The following is a 6000-nucleotide window of genomic DNA, read 5'->3' as shown; positions in this document are numbered from 1 at the left end:
CAAAAGGACCATGCACCATCGGGTCAAGTACATACCAAAATAGTTATGGACTTAGACACTAATCCAACAGTATCCCACTTGGATAAGTCTAACAACTATTCTGCGTATGACTTCGGATCCCGATCTGCAATCGTAGCTTTCCAAAGCCGTTGTCAACTCTGATCATATCAAATACGCGTGTCCTTAGATAAGGGATCATATATTCCTCCATTCTAGATATCATATGAGACATGATTTCAAATCATTCTCTTTGTACTACTTCTCGATTTCTGATTTATGACGATAGACTAATTGAACAAATCAAATTAGCCCTAGCCCGGCTGAGCATTTAGGTTTGTCATCACTAAACCATCGAGGGGCCCAAAAGATATCGCTTTTATCCTACCTTGGATAAAAGGAATGGATAAACTTTGATACAATGCTTGCTTGCACTCACTCACCGAATCACACACAACAATATGTTTTATAACTCCAAGTTACTAGTGCGTTTACATATTATCAATGTGCAATCGATTCGCAAGATACAACTCACACATCTCGGTTTCAAGAATATAAGATGTTATCGTCTCACCAATCACTCGTGATACAATTCATGGAGTGATCCAAGTGAGCGTGGGTTTAATCCAATGCTCAAATTCATATTCATAAGCACTCATGAACGTTGCAGCAAACATTTGCTTATGTCTAATGCTTTTTAGACAATCCACACACCAATTCACGACAGTCTTCATTCATATCTACTTCCAACATATCAAAGACTGTGGCCCGTTTGAATAATTCGATTATTCTTAATAAACTCAATTATTCTAGAAGTCAAAACATGCAAATGTGAAACACAAGAATAATACTAATCCCATATGGCCTCAAACCTTTGAGTATAAATAAAACGCCTTTTATTTATCACCATATTGATTACTCATTATTTGTCGTTTCGGGTAATCAACTTCTTACTTGAATTCCAACACTTGTCCCATGCTCTTAGCATGCACACAATGTTTACCTATGGTTCTTACTTTGTGAAATAGATCACATTGAACACATTTCCAATCCTTCTCATTTCACAACTCCAAATCCGTTTTTCATAAGTTGAAGAATATCAAATTCTTGTTACTTATAGAATATGCTAGATTCTAACATTCTATGCAACTATCCTTTCGTAATGTCACTGCACCAAAGTCACAAAGACTATTGCCAATGATATTACAAAGTCTTCTATCGGATATTTGTTACAAGACAATTCCTTAGATATGATGTCTCTCACTCAAAGTACATTCCTTTGAACATCCTTTTGCATAAAAGTTTCTAATCTAGACATAGATTTTCAATATTCAATTCCCAATATGGACACGCTTCCATATTATCCATATGACAACTCATTCTTAATAGAATCTTATCTATTCGTAATGATGTCAATATGGTCCATCCGGTATGGAAATATTTCCATAATTTCCATATGACAACTCATTCTTAATAGAATCTTTTCTATTCATAATAATGTCGATATGGTCCATCCAATACCATGCTTCCAACTACTCACAAGCGACCAATCCTCGTCGAACTTTGGATTGTCCTTTGATAGTTGTTTAATTATTTTAGTCAAAACCGATTCAAGTCCTTTTTCTCTCTAAATGCGCTAGACATTTGGAAAATTTTAGAATGGTCAAACATTAAAGCATTTGCAATCGATCCTATACCCGAAGCGTATGGGACACGACGCATAATGTTTTATTTGCTATGTTCTCAAAATTCGAATTTTGAAGAGGAATGCCGTAATCATAATCGAAATTTTAAGAACACACTATGTACCCTTGACTAAATTTATTAACATTCCACAACCTAAGCCTTTAAATTTGAAATGAAGCATAATATTCTCTCCCTTAATTATAGCAAAACAACTATTCCATCCTTACAACTTTGCAAGGAATGACTCTTGTTTTCTATAATTAATATTGCCAACTTGCAATACTTTCCTTAATAATCATACAATCATAACATTTATGCTCCCACTATCATGATGATTATTATAAAACATAACAGTTATGCTCCTACTAGCTTCGACATGTATTCATAAACATCTTAACTTCCAGAAAGACAATACTTATTGAATTTCTTAAGTTCATGTTTCTAATACTTAGTGCTTTGATAATCTTTTATCAAGGCTTCTTGAACTTATACACCTTTGCCTTCGATAATTCATATGTGTGTCTAAAAAATTAAGATTAATTGCCAAACCTCACAATTCAAATTATGGAAAGGGATACCGTAACCATAATCGAATTCGAGAATGCAATTTTACAATCACTATCCTTTTTAAAATCTTTCTTAGTGAAAGCATTTCCTCACAATCATTTTCATGAAGGAGGAAATCTTATGACACTTAGATTTAAACGGTGTATGTGTTCCTATCCATGTGAATTTGTTAAAACCAAAGTTTACGACAAATTCAAACTCATATGGATCGAACTTTCTTAATCTTGATTTCTTGCCTTATGGTAGCACAGCTGCCCACCATGTCTTCCAAGTAGTTAAGCAGCTCACCCTTTCCTATCAATGTACCTTTCATTGATTAAGGTGCTTTGCCTTTTATGCGTTCAAAATGAGAACTCATAGAACTCTCATGCATAATTAACTCGATTGGATCGACACAGAACCAAAATAATGTCATCACGATAGGTTGTAAACCTCAACTTGTGTGCTAGTGATGATCGATAAGGTTTATTTGATTTGTTCTTGAAACCTTTCAAGACCATTAAGACTCCCACTGACTCCTTGACATATAAGATTCTCTTGTCAATAACCATTTCTTGACAAACAAATATTCAAGAGTTAGTGTAGCTTTTATCAAAACACTTCATAAATTGGTCCTAGTTGGTCTTTGTCTTATCTAAGACATCACAACTTACCACATTTAATGAATGTTTTAAACCTTCTTAATACTTTTCACTCATTTTCACAATCTTAACTCTAAGACTTGTTTTTGGAACGAAGTATGATTGACTTCTTGATTTGACCATTTCTTCAATCTTTGATTCCTCTTCTTGGACATACAATTGTACCAAGACTCACTTAGAGGATCAATTGAGATATGGTTCTTAATCATTAAGACCTATCATAAAGCATAAAAGGTACTCTCCCTTCTTCTTAGAATGGATAAACTTTTATCTCTCTGCCTACTTGATTCTTGTTATTCGTTCTACTATTGATTTAAACCTTTTCAATCAATTCAGAATTACACTTAATCTTATAAGTATAATCATATTTACTAAACCTTTAGTAAATCATGACGAATATCTCGTTACTCTTATGGTGGACTTTGATCAACACACAACTTTGTGTACTCGATCTCCTAGTCCTTCACTTGACACTTTGTCAATGAATTAGTCTAATTTCCAAATACGAAATTTCTCATTCATCGTGCATCCACGTTGCATGATTCCAAGTTTCTGTCCAATTGAAACTTGGGCGATGAGAAACTCTCCCTATTTAGTAAATTCTCGACATTTCCATAAACAACATAATTAAGAATCAACTCCATTATTGCTAATAATAGAAACATTTTAACATCAATTTTTCATACACGCCATTGTAAGGATAAATAAATAAAATTCAAAATCAAAATTTATTTTATTGCGGAAAAATTTGTCCTTACAATGCAACTTATTGAAAAACTTATGCTAATACATCTTTCTTAGCAATCTAATTCTAACTCTAAGTAGTAGCTCAAGAATCTAATCTTCGAGAAATGCGATCGAAATCCATTCCTTCACGGTTAGATTCTGCTCACTTCTTCCCTTAAGCTCCCTTTCTTTTCTTCGATCCTACAAAACATCAATTGCAATCTTATCACATTATGTATTAAGAATCTAGAATAAAAGCTTAAAAGAGTTAGTTAATGGATTTTACCTATATTAGAGCCACACATTTCGACTCTCCCATCTCTTAGATCTCTTAGGTAAATAGGGCAACTTCGTCTCCAATGCCCATTCTTTTGGCAATAAAAGCAAATTGACTCTTTTGGAACAGGACATGGAACTACTTCAGACATTGCCTTTCTCTTATGATCAGACTTTTCGATCATGGCATGTCTTTCGTTGACATTGTCTATATTCATAGAGGTCTTGAAGGTAGATTCACCAATCAACTTTGCTTTTCTATTGTGCCAAACCATTGCTGATTCAGCAGCAATAAGCATATAGGTGAGATCTATATGGGTCATGTCGCGGTTCATCATATAGTACTCTCTTACGAACTCACTATACGAGTTAGGAAGTGACTGAAGAACCCAATCAACAGCCATCTCCTCACAGACAACGGATCCCAACATTCTTAACCTATCAATGTGTGACTTCATCCCTAGGACGTGTGCACACACCGACTTTCCTTCTTCATGTTTACTTGCCAAAAGGGCTTGAGTGAGCTTGAACTTTTCAAGCCTTCGAACTTGTGGGTTAGGGAGAATAATTGGAGGAGGAGGAGGAAGTGAAGCATGATCTCTTGTTCCTCGATCGAATCGTGGAATATCATCTTCATGTGGAATGCTTGTTCCACGGGGTTTGGGAAGACCATAGTTGTCGAACTTTGACATCTACAAAACGGGAGAAAAACAAATTCAAGTTAGTTGATTGATTGAGTCCTTAGTAAATCACCCAAATGAGATACTAAGGCTAGGACCCAACACAATATTCTACAACTCGGGAGAGGGATGCCGTAACCCTAATTGCATAATATTTGAAGGTAAGTGAATGACGATTCACTAATTTCCACCATGAAAAAACGAAAAAGAAATTTAAGTTTTAAATCTATGAAAACTCCTAGATCCTTTGAGATTCATTGAACATTTCAATGGCATGTTTAAATCTCGATATGCCCCTCTAGTTTGTGACTGGGATGCCGAGGATCACAAAGCGGGTGTGAATAACCATGCAAACTTACATGGTGCCCTCACATGTTACAGTCACTTATTCGATGTGCCAGTAAACCACACACGCTCCACCGAACTATGACAAACATTGAGTCACCCTTTGCTACCTTTGCTTAGACCCATTTAGTGTGCCGGTAAGCCACACACGCTCCACTAACGTCTTCGCAAGGGCACAAAGTGTAATTTCATGGAATTGCATCAATTCACTTTTGCCTAAGTAACTAAGATTGGGAATTTTATGAAAACATTTAGTTACTTTTATACTTCATTATACTTATAATGGAAGGTTTCGTCCTATCCTACCCATTCGGCTAATGACCCTCCACTAGTCAAGAGTGCGGTGGGTAAGAGTGGATACCCATTCAATCGCCATTTTATAGGCAATTTCCTTAAACACCCCTTATAGACCAGCTTCGTGAATGAGGCCTACTAACGGTAAGACTGACTTTTACTCATACATATATATAATGTTAGACTTTTAATGTTATATATAGTATAGGGTGTATTTTATACTTTCAAAATACTAGGTGGTCTAATTTAACAATTATACTTTTAATTCAATTAAATTGTAAACCTAAACTTTTATGGATTTATTAAATCTCTATTAATTATACACCTTAATTAATTAATAAAACCATAAGGGTGTGATTTGAACTTTTTCAAAACTATACTAGTTTTAGAACTTAACATTCCTAATTAAACTTTTAATCAACTTTTAAATTCCAAAACTTGAGGGCAAGTTTTGAAACATTTCAATACATTAGGGTTTAGAATTTAAATATACATCAAAATTAAACTATTAATCAAAATTTAAATTCCAAAACTTGAGGGCAAGTTTTGAAACCTTTTTCAAAACATTAGGGTTTTAACTATTTAAATTTCAAAACAACAAAACTTTTGGGTTCAAATTTAAACTATAAAAACCTAAAGGGCAAAATATGAAACTTTTCATAACAACAAGGATCAAATAACATATAATTCAAATTAACATTTAATCACATAATTATCCATATTTGATTTATTTAATGATTTCTTGCAAAACAATTTATCAATTTACTCAAAATAATTAATCAATTATC

Source organism: Lactuca sativa, chromosome 8 (assembly GCF_002870075.4).
Source record: "Lactuca sativa cultivar Salinas chromosome 8, Lsat_Salinas_v11, whole genome shotgun sequence".
Taxonomy (NCBI): domain Eukaryota; kingdom Viridiplantae; phylum Streptophyta; class Magnoliopsida; order Asterales; family Asteraceae; genus Lactuca; species Lactuca sativa.
The sequence above is the reverse complement of the archived record's forward strand: the minus strand, read 5'-3'. Positions refer to the sequence as shown.